Genomic DNA, 17,486 nt, shown 5'->3' on the forward strand with positions numbered 1-17,486 from the left:
CCTTTATTCAGCATTATAAATTTTGAGTTTGTCCCTCTGATTCTCCCACTGATTGCACCTAGAAGGGGTGGGGGAGCTTGTGGTTTTATTTAACTGTCTTATGCCCATTTTATCTAGTAGGCGGGTAGGCTCAGAGAGGTTAAGTAACTCACCCAAGGTCACACAGCTAGAAACTGAGTAGGGCTCCAAGGCCAGTGCATGTTTTCACTATCCTGTGGTTGGGTCCGGATCAATGTAATTATGACCCTTCACCCTGGGGAAGTGTTTGCCGACTAGCTGTAGAGCAACTTCACCCAGGAATTCAGGGGCCAGCTAGAGAGGCTGATTCCCTTTTAAAGCTTGAAGTTGGTGGCAGAGGCTGGATCGAGTTTGAACTAGGGGAATGCCATACCGGCCAGCATTTCCCTTAGGGTCTGTCTGGAACTTGTGACCTTCTAGTGTAGGACTCTTTTTCCAGGAAGCCGCCCTGATTACCCCTGGCTGCCCCATTTTCTTTTCCTGGCTCCCTAGCCTAGGGCTTCTCCTTTCGACCCAGACCTGTCCATTCAGGGCTGCGAGTTTCTCTGTCCAGTTCTGTCTCCCTGAGACTAGGAGACACCGAGTCCTCTTAGAGTGCCCAGAAATGCCCAGCACAGGCCAAGGACCAAGTGGGTGGCAGGGAGGTGGCAGGAATTGCTGAGTACATGAAAGGCTTGACTGAGGATATGGGGTCAGTTTGGGATCGGGCCATGAAGCACACGCACACACATATACAGACACACAGACACCTGGGCTGGGCTGGGCCTGGGAGGAAGCAGAAAGGCTAAGGCTCCAAGGGTGAGCACCACCCCTACTTTTCTCCCACCTCGTGAGGCCACCTGCCAGGGTAGGTCAAGGCCCCTCCAGGTTGCAGACCGACCAGGAGTTTTGTGAGAGTAGCTACTGTTCAGGGCCTGGGGACAGCCCTAGTGGAAGTAGCATTGGCACAGACAGGCAGAGCCCTGGGCCCTGGATCTGAAGTGAGGCTGCCATCAGGGCCAGGGGCCAGAGGAAAAGGAACCTGGAGAAGGGCTGGGCTTGGAGCCAAGGTCAGAGTTAATAATATTCAGTTTGGAAGCAGTAATGTGATAATAATGAAGACCTTGATAATTAATAGTAGGAATAATAATTGCCGTGTGCAGAGCTTTGAGTTAAGATTTTAAAAATCCTCATCCAAGGATATGTTTTTATTGATTTTAGAGAGAGAGGAAGAAAGGGGGCGGCAGGGGGGACGGAGAGAGAAAGAGAGAGAGAGAACATTGATCAGTTGCTTCCCGAACACCCTGACCAGGGATCAAACCCACAACCTAGGTATTTGCCCTTACTAGGAGCTAACCTGCAACATTTTGATGTATGGGCACTATGCTCCAACCAACTGAGACACCCGGCCAGGGCTAAGCTAAGATTTTATATGCCTGTGTGTTCTCATTTGGCTCTGGGTTTTGTGAAGAGATGTTGTACAGCAGGAGTCAGCAAGCTACAGCCTATGGATAAGCTGTCAACATGGAAAAAAACAATATTTTTTTTTCCCCTCAAGGTGAAATTTATCTTACATAAAGTGAACTAATTTTAAAGTATGAACTTCTGTGGCATTTAGTACATTCACAATGTTGTATAACCACCACCTCTACCTAGTTCTAAAACATTTTCATCAACTTGAAATAAAGCCCTGTACCCATTAAGTAGTCATTCTCCAGTATTCATTTGTCCCCGGCGATCACCACCCACTCTCTGTCTCTATGGATTTGCCTTGACATTTCATATAAACAGAATCATGCAATATATGACATTTTGTGTCTGGCATTCATTTTTATTTTTACTTTTTTAATCTTTACCTGAGGACATTTTTTTTTCATTGCTTTTAGAGAAGAGAGGAAGGGAGAGAGGAAGAGGGAGAGAGAAACACTGATGCAAGAGAGAAGCATCAGTTGGTTGCCTCAAGTTGCCTCTTGTATGTGCCTGCACCAGGGATCAAACCCAAAACCTAGTCATGTGCCCTGACCAGGAACCGAACCCGCAACCTTTTGGCTAGGGGATGATGCTCCAGCCAACTGAGGTGCGCCAGCCAGGGCCTGTCTGGTTTTTATTATTTTACTGAGCATAATGTTTTTGAGTTTTATTCACATTATAGTACGAATCAGTGCTTTTTTAAAATCAGGGATTGATCCTTTTTATGGCTGAATAATATTCCATTGTACGGATATATCACAATTCGTTTATGTAAAATGAAGGTTTATTGGAATACATCTTTTCCCATTTGTTTGTATGTTGTCTATGACTTTTGATTCTATAACAGTGGAATTCAGTTGATTTGACAGAGGCCATCTGGTCTGCAAAGCTGAAAATATTTCTTACTGTGTGACTTCTCCCTTCCCCAGCTTTGTGAGACATAACCCACATATAACAGTGTGTAAGTTTAAGGTGTACAGTGAGTTGATTTGATATGTGTACATATTGCAAAATGCAATACCACAGTAAGTTTAGTTAACACATTTATCACTTCGTGGTTACCTTTTTTGTGTGTGATGAGAACTTTTAAGATCTACTCTCTTAGCAAATTTTAAGCATATAATACTATATTGTTAATTATAGTCACCAAGCTGTACATTAGATTTTCAGAACTTATTTAACTTGTAACTAGAAGTTTGCACCCTTCAACCAGCATCTCCCAGGCCCTGGCAACCACCATTCTACTCTCTGTTTCTACGAGTTGATTTTATTTTTAGATTTTACATGTAAATGAGATCATACAGTATTTGTCTTTTTCTGTCTGACTTATTTCACTTAGCAAAATGCCCTCAACTTCCATTCATGTTGTCACAAATGGCAGGGTGTCCTTTTTTTCTGATGGCTGAATAATATTCATATATATACACATACACACACGTATATGTATCTCTTCTATCTTTGTTCATCCATTGATGGGCATTAGGTTGTTTCCATGTCTTGGCTGTTGTGAATAATGTATCAGTGAACATTGGGTGCAGATATCTGTTCAGAATAGTGATTTCATTTAGTTCAAATTCATGTGGCCTTTAAAAAATTTTTCAAAATGGGTTTTAATCAAGCTTTATGTACAAACTATTGTACAATTATTTTTATGCGGCCTCTTAATAAAGTTTGCCGGCCCATGCTCAGCCAGCCCACCCAGATTCAGTTCTCAGTCTGTGGCTTACTAGCTGGACCAAGTGGCTTAATCTCTGTCCTTCATTTTGTGTATCTCTAAAATAGGCCAATAGTACCAACCTCATAGGGTTACTGTGAGGGTTAAACTAGCTAAAACTGTGCTAGCATGTGGAAAGCGTTCGGTGAGTAAGGAGTCATTTCTGCCAATCTACCCACCTGCTCCAGCCTCCCCAGCAGAGGCCAGCCCACAGGATAATCTGTTATGACCTGACTCCCACATTCTGGTCATGTATTATTTCTGCAGCTGGGGCATTTGTCCAACCCCAGGCTTCCCTACTGGCTCTGGCCCCTCAGCAGCCAGCTGGGCTTTAGGGCTGGGCCTTAAGCCAGTCTGGAACCCCAGCCAAATCACTGAAGTCAGGGCAGGCCAGCTCCAGAATTGGCTGAACCTAATTTGCCAAAGGGAAAAGCAAGTCATGGTGTGAGCAATCAATCCCACAGCCTGCAGCTGGGGCTATTCTACAGTTCCCCGGTGGGTAGAAGTTGACTGAAGTTGTATCTTTCTAGGAGAGTAGAGGTAAGATTTAATCTCTAGGACACCTGGTCCTGGAACAGGAGAGACGGGAGTTTTGTAACTGAGGACACTGGATACTACAGCGAAATCATGAGCTCAGCCTTCGGCAGTATGCTAGAGGCCAAGACCAAAGGTGGGGTAAACAGGGCCAGACATTGGCACCCCCTGGGACTTAATTACCCAGCACTTACAACAGGTGTGTCAAACTCATTTTCACCGGGGGCCACATCAGCCTCACGGTTACCTTCAAAGGGCCGAATGTAATTTTAGGACTGTACAAATGTAACTACTCTTTAACTAGGGACAAGGAGCTCGATGCTGCCGCCAGGTGCCAGGCTGGATAAAACAAGGTGGAGGGCTGGATTGGGCCCTTGGGCCTTGTGTTTGCCACCTGTGATCTACAGGCTCCTAGCTGTCATCACCCTGTTTCAATAGAATGATACAAGGCAAAGGACTTTAAACATTTTTCTCTAAATAGTAAATTTCAAACATATTAAAAAATATTGTGTAATATTTTATAATATTTATAATGTACCCCCATGTACATCCATCATCCAGTTGACATGTGCCAACTCCTGAGCCATCTTATTTCTCTGTGACCTCCACCCACTGGCTCTCTTCCACAATGTTATCTCACATTACTGATCATCGTCTAGATCAACTAATTCATTAGAAGTACAACAGAGTAATATTAGAATGATATTATTGCTTCTTCACTTATTAGCTGGAATACCTCTGGAAAAAGAAACATCCTCTCCTCTGCCACCTGGTCCCCCAATGGTACAATTTGCATGGGAAAGGCAAGGTAAATGCTTGGCTCTTCTTTCTCTCTAGTTTCCAAAATGGCTGTTGGGCTCCTTTACGTCCTCCCAAGGTAAAGAATGAGATTCCTTTCCTATATACATATTTGTGAACCCATGAATTTACTGAAATGGGTCAGTGTGTAATTTAAAAAATCTCAAAAAACAGAATTAATATTGTTGTAATTACTATTATCAATCTTTTATTATGATAAAAAAATTAACCTCATTCTTCATTTTCCCCTCCCCATTAAAAAATATCTCTGATATATTGTATTGTAACAAATGCAGCTGAGAGTAACTGAGTCATTCAAGTGAGATAATACCACATTACTTTCGATTGCAGTAAAATATACATGACATAAAGTTTACCATTTTAACTATCTTTAAGTGTACATTTAGCTGGCATTCTCATCGAGTGCAATCTCATTATTGACCAACCATTCACCGTCCATCTCCAGAACTTTTTCATCTTCCAAATTCAAACTCTGTCCCCACTAAATACTGGCTTCGCATTCCCCCTCCCCCAGCCCCTGACACCCACCATCTACTTCCTGTCTCTGTAAATTTGACTCCTCTAGGGACCTCATATAACTGGAATCATGTTTGTTTTTTGCGACTGGCTTCTTTCACTTAGCAAAATGTCTTCAAGTTTCATCCACGTTGAAGCAGGTGTCAGAATTTCCTACCTTTGAAAGAATAAATAATATTTCATTATATGGATGGACTGTGCTTTTTATCCATTCATCTGATGGTGGACATTTGGGTTGTTTCTACTCTGGGCTATTGTGAATAGTGCTGCTACGAACGCAGGTGTGCAAATATGTTTGAGTTCCTGCTGTCACTTAGTTCTGGTATTTATTCAGAAGTGGAATTGATGGATAATATGGTCACTATATGTTTAATTTTTCAGGAAACCTCCACACTGTTTCCCACAACTGCTGCACGATCCCACATTCCCACCAGCACTGCACGAGGGTTCCAGTTTATCCACATTCTCACCACTACTTGTTAGTTTGTTTTTTTATAATAGCCATCCTAGTGGGTGTGAACTGAGGGGATTATTACTTTTTGGCTGTGTACATAGGGTGCTTTATTCTCCAGAGTGATACATGCAGTGGTGAGTTGGGCTTGGGCCGGTGTCCCCATACATACAGAACTGAATAAATAAGATGGGTCTCTGAGAAGCAGTCTGGTTTGCCTTGATGTGGGAAGGGAGATGGGGAGGATGGAGATGAGCATTACAACCAGGACTGTGTTCAGTCCTGTGCTGCTTCCAGTCTGGAATGCTGGCAGGTAAGGCAGCTCTCAAGATGGTCACTTTCAGGCAGGGGATGCCTGCTGGGCTTGGAGAGCCTTCTGTACCATGTCTTCCCACTGGGTACCTGATATCTTCTGAGCCCAGGCAGGAGCTCCTGGTGTAGGCAGGCTTACTCCAGCCATTGGCCTTTTCACCAGCTGCACATATTCTGGGCCCATGGGAATAGAGCTGTGTGTTGCTCAATGCTGTACCTCCCTCCTCTTTTTCATCAGTGTTTTCTAACAGTGGGTCTGGTAAATGAACCCCCGGGGCCTGGATCCAATCCTGGATATCAACAACTACATCTTTCTTCATCCCCCACTAGTGCCAGCTCCACCTCCTCTGGTTCAGGATCTTGGTTTAGGGGCTGGTAGGAGTAGCCAGCTGGACCTGCCCTGGTTTCCTCTTGCTCTTCCTCAGGCTCCTCACTGCTCCCAGTGCCTTCTGTAGGGCCCTGGGGCGGACCTCAGTCTGATTGGGGAAGACATGCTCAGGGCCCAGGGTGTCTCCCCCTAGAACCACTGTTGCCATCTGGTCAGGCGCCGCTCAGAGCCCAGCACCCAACCCCTTATTTTTAAAACATAATATTATTTTAGAATTATGTAAGATATTTACACGGTTTCAAAGTCAAATCTATAAAACATAGTATACAGAGAGATATCTACCTTCTATTCCTGTGCCTTCTATCATGTTTTCTGCCTCTTCCTGAGGCCACCATTTATAATTTTTCATGGTCTAGCTTTTAATTAAAATAAATAAATATATATATATATATATATATGAATCCAAGTTGCTGTTTTTCCACTTAACACTGTTTCTAGTGTACAGGGATCTTTCTTATTCCTGTTTACAGCTGCATAGTACTCCAGAGTGTGGTTGTGCCATGGTTTATTCACCTGTCCCCTACTGATGGACATACAGGATATTTACGGGGTTTTGATACTTTAAATAGTGTTGCTATGAAAAGCCTTGTTCATTCATCTTTCTTATTTTTGCAAAAGAATCATTGGGATATATTCACACAACTATATAAATTCATACATAATTTTGCCAGATATCACCCATTTTCCTCTCCACTAGTAAAGTACTCAAGTGTGTAAAAAATTAACAAACTTTTTCATTTTCTTATATCACTTTGCATTTCCACTAGTAAAGTATGCATGTATGTAAAATACAAGCCTTTTCATTTGCACGGGTGGACTCCTATTTATTCTTCAAAACCCACCTCCCATATTCCCCTTTCTAGGAGGCCTTCTCTTCTCTGGATCGGCTTTCCCAGCTCCAGGCTCTTTTCTGGGCTCAGTCCTGACTCTGAGAGGCTGGGAGTGTCTATGTCCAATTCCATACTCTCCAGACTGGGAGCTCCTTGAGTGCTGGCTCCAGAGCTGAGTCTTCTTGGGGTATCAGCACAAGGCTGAGCATAGAGAAGTGAAAATAACAGAGGATTTTCTCTCTAAATCAGGGGTGTCAAACTCATTTTCACTGGGGGCCACATCAGCCTCATAGTTGCCTTTAAAGGACCAAAATAATTTTAGGACTGTATAAATGTAACTGCTCCTTAAATGTTAAGGAGTTGAAATTACATTCGGCCCTTTGAAGGCAATCATGAGGCTGATGTAACCCCTGGTGAAAATGAGTTTGACAACCCTGCGACAGCTCCTAAGCTCTGGTCCTGCCTGGCTGGGTGCTCCTGGGCCAGGGGGAAAGAACCAGGTCAGACTGTCCAATATCCTGGGTTCTGCTACCTGCCCTCTTGCTGAGTCACCTGTGACCAAGGGTGGTGACTTCACTGTGGGTGTATATCACCTGCACGGCTCTCTGGCAGAGGAGTGGAACCTGTCTGAGGTCAGGGAGATCCCACGAACAATTCAGGCTTCCAGAACATTTTCATCCCAGATAGAAACCCAATATCGATTAAGTAATCACTCTCCATTCCCTCCTCCCCTCTGCCCCTGGGAACTCCCAATCTACTGTCTGTCTTTAAGAATTACCTACCCTGGGCATGTCATACAAAAAGGAATCATACAATATGTGTCCTTTTGTGTCTAGCTCATGTCACCAAGCATAATGTTTTCAAGGTTCATTCATGTTGTGGTGTAAGTGTTTCACTCCTTTTTATGGCTTCATTCCTTTTTTTTTTTTTTTTTTTTTTTTTTAGTCTATAGGATTTTCTATGTGCAAACAATAAGAGTTTTGCTTCCTCCTTTCCAATTTGGATGCCTTTTATTTCTTTTTCTTATCCAATTGCTGTGGCTAGGACTTCCAATACTATGTTGACTCTTTTTTTTTATCACTGTATAATGGACCATTTGGGTTGTTTCTACTTTGGGCTAATGTGACTAGTGCTGCTATGCACCTGTGTGTACATGTTCTTGTTTGAGTACCATTTTCAATTTTTCTGGGTCTATGTCTTAGAGAGAAATTGCTGGGTCATGTGATAACTATACATTTAACTTTTTAAGGAATTGCCAAAGGCCCACCATTTATTTTTACACACTTTATATCTCTGATGTCTCCCAAAGCTGGTAAGGAGAGAATTCTAAGTGGAGGATTCTAAGTCCCCATTTTGCAACCTAGGAAACTAGGGTTGGGAAAGGAGAGGTGGTCCCACACCATCCTAAGGCTAATGACTATAAGAATAGCTCCTGTCTGCTTAGTGACCACTGGGTGCCAGACACTTGCTATAGAGGATCTTAGGCTTGGGTCCCCAAAAGCCTCACCATTGCTGGAATCTGACAGATCTCGGTTTAGCTCCCAGCTTGGGCAAGTGAGTTCCTTTTTCCAAGCCGTTGTTTCTCTACCTATAAGTGACCATGATCAGAGTCGCTGCCCTATTGTGGAGAGTGACTATGGTAATGTAGGCAGAGGATGGTGCCTTTGATTTACAGAAGGATCAAACAAACAAAAAAGACATTCAGAGGGGTGGAGTAACTTGCCAAAAGTCACACAGCCATTGGTGACCTAATCCAGCCTGCAAGCATTTTTGAGAAGTTTCCTGAAACTTAACCCCTCTGGGAGCTAGTGAGAAGGAGAGATTCCTAGGGCAGGTCCTCCGCTTTGCTGCTTTGTTGTTTTGCTCTTTGGGGGAGCTGACCTCTGACAACACAGAATCTTGCTGAATCAGACTGAGTGGCCTGTGGTCACAAACCACAACGACTGGTCCCCTGTTGGAAGTCACTTTTGCCCCAACCCGCTCACTCCTTTTCTTTGCTGTACAGTTTATATCAGCACAGCCAGAGGCAGTCTGACTTCCTGTGCCCCAAACAGGCGTGGGCCAGGTACTTGCTTGCCCCCAGGTGTTGGCTCCAGCTGGCCCCTCTGCTCAGGGCACTCTTTCCCCTTTTCTCTCATTTCTGCCTTGTATACACTAGAACCATCATGATCTGGTTTTCACCAACCCCTCTGACCTCCTCTCCTAGTGGGTTCCCCACTCTAGCCCGCCAGGCTCTTGCTCCTTGAGGATGCCACCCTCATTCAGCCCCAGGGCCTTTGCACTTGAGGCTTACTTTGCACTGCTCCAATTCAGGTCTTCCTATGTGATTCAGGGATTACTTAAACATTACTTCCTCTTAGAAGCCTAGCCCTGATCACCTTATCTAATTTAGGTTCCCAGTCCCTTCCTGTGAACTCATCCTTCTGGCTAATCCCAGGCAATTCAGACTTTGCCTATCTGCCCTCCTCTAGATTGATTTGACCATCAGGATTTCTGGCCCAGGTGCAAGAGGAGCCACTTCCCAGGTGGAGAGCAAGGTCCTCAAGCCTTAGTCCTCCTAGCTCCCTATTCCTTCCCTGCAGCATCCTCACTTGCCACACTTTCTAGGGGGACACCTCTCCATCTCTCTCCTTAGTTTCTGAGGACCAGGACCTCTCCTCTCTGCACCCACTCCAAGGCTCTCCCCTCACCCATCTGGCTCTCAATTGCTATTGTCCTTCTCCTCCCTTGGGAATTCTCTCCTTCTTGTACATTTCCTCCTCCCCCTGTCTGCCCTCCCCTCCATGCCTCCCTCCTGCCCCATTTGCTATCTTCCTCCCTATCCCTTTTTTCTTAAAACAAAACAAAACAAAACAAAAAGCCCAAAAAGCCCTGGTTGGTGTGGCTCAGTGGATTGAGTGCTGGACTACGAAGCAGAGGGTCGCTGGTTTGATTTCCAGTCAGGACACATGCCTATGTTGCAGGCCAGGTTCCCCTGTGCTGGGAGTGTGAGAGGCAACCACACATTGATGTTTCTCTCCCTCTCTTTCTCCCTTCCTTCCCCTCTGTCTAAAAATACATAAAATCTTTAAAAAAAACAAAAAACGTTTATTGATGAGAGAAAGAGAGAAACATTAATGATTGTTTGCCTCTCATATACTCCCTGAACAGGAACCGAACCTGCAATGTAGGTATCTACCCTGACTGGGAATCGAACAACCAAACTTTTGGTGTATGGGATGACATTCCAACCACCTGAGCCACACTGGCCAGGGCTCTATCCCATTTTTCCTTTTCTCTTGTTCTCCATTGAAAAGTACCAGCCTAATGTGACCCACGCCAAAAACCTTGTAGTCACCTGTGACTTTTCTTCTCTCTGTGAATAGATAAATAAATAAGTAAATAAATAAATGGAGCCACTTTAAAATGGAGCCAGAGCTGCCATTCCAGAGGAACTGCCTTGCACGTCTTATACCTCAGACATTTGGGATGTTGAAACAGCAAAATAACCTTTGGGCTGGGCCTAAAGCAACCTTGTGCCCCAAAGAAATGCTTACAAAGATAATAAGAAAGCAGATATGATGACTACTGGCCTGATGACTACTGGACTTAAAGTTAAAAACATTGTTTAGAATTAACATCACTATATTATTGTTATCTGCACCAGTAGAAATGCCTTCCTCCCATTGATGTAATTGTTCTCCTTCCCTTTCTTATAAACACCCCTGTATTTGTTTCCTAATTGGAACATTATTTGGGCTTCTCCCTGAATTAATGATTCCCGAATAGCTATTCTTATTGATCTCAAATAAACGTTTGTTGCCTCTCACATTGAAAGACCGTTTTATTTTTAGATTAACATCTCACAACCACATCCAATCTGTCAGAAGATCCCATCGGCTCCACCTTTAAATTCCAAATTCCACCACCCTTCAGAACTCTCAGCACCTCTGTTGCTGCTGTTCAGGTCCAGGGCTGCAGCCACCACCTGCTGCTCTTGTGCCCCCTTCAGTTGGTCCACAATATTGCAGCCAGAGGGAATCTGCTAAAGCTTAAGTCAGGCCCCCTCCTCCTAGGCTCAGACCATCTGTGGCTCTCGCCTTTCACAGAGGCCTGTGTCCAAAAGATGGAGGTTGGACTGCTGAGGGTGGAAGACCATTCAGACTTCAGCCATCTTTGATGTCCAAAACCCTATGTCCTCCCCTTGGCCCTTCTGGCCCTGCATGATCTGTGCTGTCACCACCTCACCCTCATCTCCTCCCACTCTCCCGCTTGCTTACTCTGCTCCAGCCTCCCTGGTCTCTGTGCCTGGTGCCTGGAATGCTCTTCCTCCAGAGATCCTCCCTTTTGGTCTCTGCTCAAATACCACCTTCTCAGAGAGCCCATCCTCATCTCCTTGTCTTGCTGGACTTTCCCCTGTAGTACATATCACATAGAATACCCCCTTTTGTTATGTGTTTTCTAGTTGTGCTTTATGTAATTTCCAGAGAGCAGGAATGTGATCCCTTTTTTTCAGTGTAAACCACATCTGCTACTCTCGGTGAACTTGATGTTTGTTGAAGGAATATGTGATCTCCACTTGCTGAGGCTGGGGGAAAAAAGGGGTATGCAAAAGACCCTGCCTATCTGCATGGAGCTCATAGCCCCATCCACCTATAGTCGCTAAACAAATCATCCCAAGAGCAATTTTGCTGAGACTGAGGATGCACAGGAGATGTGGCTGCATCGAGTATCGGCTTGAACTCAGCCAGCTGAGAGAGGGGGAAGTCCTCAGAGAAAATGGCTCTTGAGCTGAGACATGCAGGATAAGTAGGAGTTAGCTGTGGGGTGAGAGGAAAAAGAATTTTAAGCAGAGGGAATAGCCTATGCAAAGGTGGCAGAGATGGTCGTGGTGAGTTTGGAAAAAATGGCCCCAAGTGGCTGGTTTGTGGGCCTTGAGCAAGAGAGTGGTGAGTAATGAGTTGGAAGGGGTGGTTTGCTCCCCCATTCACCCCACACTTCTGAACTACTCTGGTCTTTGCTTCAAATCTCTGATATTTCCTGTCTTGTCCCCAGCCCTTCTGCACCATATTTTATGTTCTGGGAGGATGACTTGCATGGACCACTCAACAGGTTCCTTTGCCTTGTGGCTCTGGTTGGGTCCAGCCAATGGGGAGCCACAGCAGTCATTGGAGGGAGGGAGGACAGTAAGGTCAGGGTGTCTGTACCTCATCTCCTTTCTTTAATAACCCATGCATGCTGGCTGTGTCCCCAGACTGAAGGTTCACAGCCCCAGCCAGGCAGTCTTCCCCACATAGCCCTATCTGGTCCAGGTTCCAGTAACCATTAATACTATAGCCTCTTGGGCCCAGGCCTGAGCCCCCAGCAGTATGATGGGTCTGGCTATTCCTAGCCCCTAGGATGCTGCACTATCCCTTTGAAAATAGTGCTTTTATCAAACTCTATTCAAATCACCCCATTTGAGTGCCCTGTTTCCTGCCAGAACTCCTTGTTATTTTTTATTGAAGTGAAATTCACATCATATGAAGTTAACCATTTTAAAGTGTACAATTCAGTGGCATTTAGTACATTCACAATGTTGGGCAACCACCACTTCTATCTGGTCCCAATTTTTCTTATCACCTCAAAAGGAGACCTCATACCCCTTTTCCCTGAGTTTGGGCTTCACTCCTCACCCCCACAGCGAGCCCCTGGCAACCACCAATCTACTTTCTGTCTCTATGGATTTGCCTGTTTGGGACACTTCATATCAATGGAATCACACCCTATGTGGTTTTTTGCCTGGCTTCCTCACTCAGCATGTTTTTGAGGCTGATCCATGTTGTAGTGTGTGGGTACTTCATCTCTTATAATTAAATTACTTACTTATTTAATTAATTAATTTATAGAGAGAGGGGAAGGGAAGGAGAAAGAGAGGGAGAGAGACATCAGTGTGTGGTTGCCTCTTGTGCTCCCCTTGCTGGGGACCTGGCCCACAACCCAGGCGTGTGCCCTGACTGGGAATCAAACCAGCGACCCTTTGGTTCACAGGTCGGCACTCAGTCCACTGAGCCACACCAGCTGAGGCTGCCTCATACTTTTTTATAGTTGAGTAATATTCCATCATGTGGATGGACAACATTTGTTCATTCTTTCACCCGTTGATGGACACTTGACTGTTTCCACGTTCTGGCAATTGTGAATAGTACTGCTATGAGCACACATGTACATGTATCTGTCTGAGTCTCTGTTTGCAATGCTTTTGGCTATATACTACGAGTGGAATTGCTGGGTCATATGGTAATTGTATGTTTCTGTTTTTGAGGAACCATCAAACTGTTTTCCATAGCAGCTGTGCCATTTTATGTTCCCATGAACAATGTATGATGGGATATCTATCTCTATCTTTCTCTATCTCTATCATCTCTATCTCTACCTCTATCTCTATCTCTGCCTCTAAAAGTCTACCATGAGCTTCTGGAGCCCCAGCAAAAGCCCTTTTATCACCCCAGCCATGTTCCACCTTTTCCCACTTCCAGATGTCTTTCTGGTACCATCTTCTTAATCCAGCCACTACCTCCACTTCTTATCCTCCCACTCTGACTTTAGTTCATTGGGACCTTGGCTGCCACCAGGGTGAGGACTCTGGTGACCTGCTAATCCCATAACCCTGCCCCTTTCTGGGGCTTTGGCTCCTTGACCTCTGGGCACAGGTGTTGATACCTATTGCCACTCTTCCTTAACCTTCCAGATGTGGCTGTCTCCACCTCCAGGGCCAGGCCTCTGCCTGTCCTCTCCCTAATGCAGCTGCTGGCTTCCCACCCTCTTTGATGTCTTCCTCCCTCCCCGAGTGACCTCACTGACCCACTCTAGGGCATCCACTGTCTACCCAATCAGGAGACTCAGAGACACTGGGCCCTGTTGCATCCTGGGTGTCTCCCTGAGTGGCCCACAGGCCTTTTAGAATCAAGGTAACCCGGAGTGTCCCAACCTTGGCATTGTTGACATTTGGGGCCAGATCATTCTCTGGGGTGGAGACGTCTTACACACTAGAGTGCTTAGCAGCATCCCTGACCTCTACCAACTAGATGCCAGTAGCACCTCTCCCTCCACAGTGTGACAACCAAATTATCTCCAGCCATTGCCAGATGTCCCCTGGGGGGAGAATTTGCCCTGGATGAGACCCTCTAAGATAGTCCAAATCAAATGGCAGACTTGAAGTGTTGCAGTTTGTCCAGACTAAGCTGTGTGCCAAGCAGGAGGCTGAGCACCCTGTAACCACCACCTCATCTTGTGATTCTCTCCTTTATTTTATCTGTATGGGATGGTGGTTCACAGGGGTCATGGCACTTGACTAAGGTCACACAGCCAGGAAGGCTACTTTCAGTGACTGCTCATCCGCAGGCCCTTTAACTTGGTTCTCCTTCCATCTCTGAGGGCAGAGAAACTGGGCTGACACACGCTTTTCTCCTCCTCTGCTCCCTGGAACCTCACATCCAGCGAGTCACTAATGAGGACGTGCCTCACATCACTAAAAAAATTCACACCCTTTAAAAATTCAGTAAGCACTAACATGTTTTAGAGTCTGCCATGACGAAGTAACCACTTGAGCTAAAGCCAATCTCACTAATGTGTTTTAAAACAAATCAATCAAAAGGGAGATCCTCCCATGCTCGAGCACCATCTGTGGCTACCCATTGCCCACCACATCAACCCTTAGACACTGGGATTGGCTTTCAAGGCCCTTCACATCCACCCCTGTACCCCTCCAGCCTCCTTGACTCTCACACCCCTAAGCCAGGAAAAGTCATCTGCCCAGCCACACCCTTGGGTTTCTCTGTGCCTGAGCCCCACCCCCTCTCCCACACCTGTTGAAATCCAACCTCTCCCTGAAGTACCAGCTCAGATGTCACATCCTTCACGTAGCCTTCCCTGGTGTCCCTTCTGCCTCCTCCAAGCAGCAAAGCTTCAATTATTTGTGTCAACTCTTCTTCACCTGGAAACACCGCCCCCTCCCACCCTGGCCAAGGGCCAGCACCAAGTGAGGGAACATTATTGAAATGAAGAGTCCAAGTTTACCACCTGCTAGGCCAAGGGGGCGTCTTACACTTGTTTTTAAAGTCTCTCTTCTAAGTTGTGAGCCCTTTGCTTCTTGTTTTCTGGAATTTGGGAAAGATTGGTGCTCTAATATTTCCAAAACTCAAGTTTAGAGATCTTGAGTGTCTTTTTCCATTTTTGTTAACACAGACATATGGTGTCTGATTCTGAAATTTCAACCACTCACAATCCTCTGTTACCACGTTTGCCCTATCTATGGATTATGTTCCTATTGCTTAATTAATAGTTTTCTTTCAGTAGTCTTCCTTTTAAACCTTATTTATTTAAAAAATTTACATCACTGTCGTACCATCAAGAATGTGTTCTTTACTTATCAAACCAAATCTTATTTAACATAAATATATAACATAGAAAATAAAATAGAAAATGTTTCTCTGTGTGCCGTCTAAAATTACCAGGCTTAACGGCTGAGGATACTTGTATCAGACTTTGGGAACCAGTCACAGTATTTTCTGTGAGGTTCAGACTTGTGCAAAGTCATTCATTCATTCATTCATTCAACATCTATTCTCCCCCTTCGGCTTCACTGAGGTACAACTGACAAATAAAAATTATACATTTAAGGTATAAAATAGGATTCAATATTCATTCTCATGACTTGGGTTCCAAAAAGGAAGGGACATAACACTCAACCTCGAACAGCAGCATCCCCTCTGCCCCATTGCCTTAGACACCCCTTCACTGATGGAAATTTCCTATAGAGATGCTTCTCTGTTTTGTCTACTTAAGTCGCGATCCATGAGAATAGGGATTTGGTTTTTCTTTATTCTCTGCTATATTCTTGTGCTCAGAGCAGAGTGGCCACTGGTACAGATTTATTATGAGCAAAGCATTGCCCAGCCCCACACCAGCTGGCCCTGGGGTCCCACCTCCATGGAGACCCTAGTCTCAGGGGGGTAGAAAGTCAGGCTAACACAGGACCTACCTGACTGAAGGTTGCACTTGGATGGGTTGGAAAGCCACTGCTTTCTCTAAACTGAGGTGGGCAGAGCACGGGATTAGCAGTCGGGATTTGCTGGTGAGGGAGAAGCCTGAAAACTCCATTGGTTGTTAGGAATAGCAGTCAGCACTTACCTAGCACCTATTATGTGCTAAAATACAGAAGTGCTTCTTACACGCTGAAGCGGGCTTCCTCAACCTCGGCACTGTTGACACTTGGGGCAGGATTACAATCTGTTGTGAGAGGCTGTCCTATGCACTGGAGGGTGTTTAGCAGAATTCCTGGCCTCTACCCACGAGATGCCCATAGCATCCCCACTCCCAGGTGTGGGGACCTAACTTGTCTCCAGACATTGCCCAATGTCCCCTGGGTGGGGTAGGAGACAATTGCCTTAAGTGAGAAACACTGTAGGTTCTCAGTGAGTATGTAATGGAGTTATTTGAACCCTCTGCTTCCAGAGTCCATGCTCTAACCCCTGTGCAACATGGCTTTGAATTTGTACTTGGACCCCAGGCTCTGAGCTCTGAGAGGTCAGCATTGCTCTGGACATGCTTCACCTCTCAGCCCATCCACTAAACCACAGGTGGCAAACACAAGGCCTGCGGCCAAATCTAGCCACCTTGTTTTATCCGGTCCGGCACCTTGTTTCTACCAGGCAGCAGCACCAAGCTCCTTGCCCCTAGTTAAGGAGTAGTTACATTTATACAGTCCCAAAATTGCATTCGGCCCTTTGAAGGCAACCGTGAGGCTGATGTGGCCCCCGGTGAAAATGAGTTTGACATCACTGCCTAACCAGCCCCGAGGGCAGACATCTGAGCTGGTTTGCTCACCTGCCAGGCACTAAGTCTATAACTGCATCCAGAATTCATTTTTGATGAATCATAAGACTTTGGAATAGCCCTCCTGGGGAAAAATATCTGCACTTCCTTTCCTCAGCTTCTTTTTTTAAAGATTTTATTTATTTATTTTTTAGAGAGGAGGAGGGAAGGAGAAAGAGAGGGAGAGGAACATCAATGTGTGGTTGCCTTTCACGCCCCCTCACCCCCCCACTGGGGACCTGGCCTGCAACCCAGGCATGTGCCCTGACTGGGAATTGAACCAGCAACCCTTTGGTTCACAGGCTGGCACTCAATCCACTGAGCCACACCAGCCAGGGATCCTCAGCTTCTTTATGGTTTATTTACTGTAGTTTTTTTTCCTTTTTTTAAAAGTATTTAAAATGTTTTAAAATTGATTTGAGAGAGAGGAAGGCGGGGGGGGAGAGAGAGAGAGAGAGAGAGAGAGAGAGATATTAAGTTATTTTTACACTTATTCATGTAGTCATTGGTTGATTCTTGTAGGCGCCCAGACCTGGGATTGAACCCACAACCTTAATTCATCTGGATGATGCTCTAACCAACTGAACTACCTGTCCAGGCCGTGTTTACTGTGGTTTTATC

At 45.3% G+C, this 17,486-nt stretch overlaps 1 protein-coding gene and 1 pseudogene across 8 annotated transcripts in view; one reads left to right on the plus strand and one right to left on the minus strand.

Moving 5' to 3' along the window:
• CYP4F22 (cytochrome P450 family 4 subfamily F member 22) overlaps positions 1-17,486 on the plus strand; it is a 67,101-nt gene that overhangs the window by 18,529 nt on the left and 31,086 nt on the right. The window lies entirely within an intron of this gene.
• Positions 5,842-6,355, minus strand: LOC112305115 (male-enhanced antigen 1 pseudogene; annotated as a pseudogene).

Source organism: Desmodus rotundus, chromosome 9, assembly GCF_022682495.2.
Source record: "Desmodus rotundus isolate HL8 chromosome 9, HLdesRot8A.1, whole genome shotgun sequence".
Lineage (NCBI taxonomy): Eukaryota > Metazoa > Chordata > Mammalia > Chiroptera > Phyllostomidae > Desmodus > Desmodus rotundus.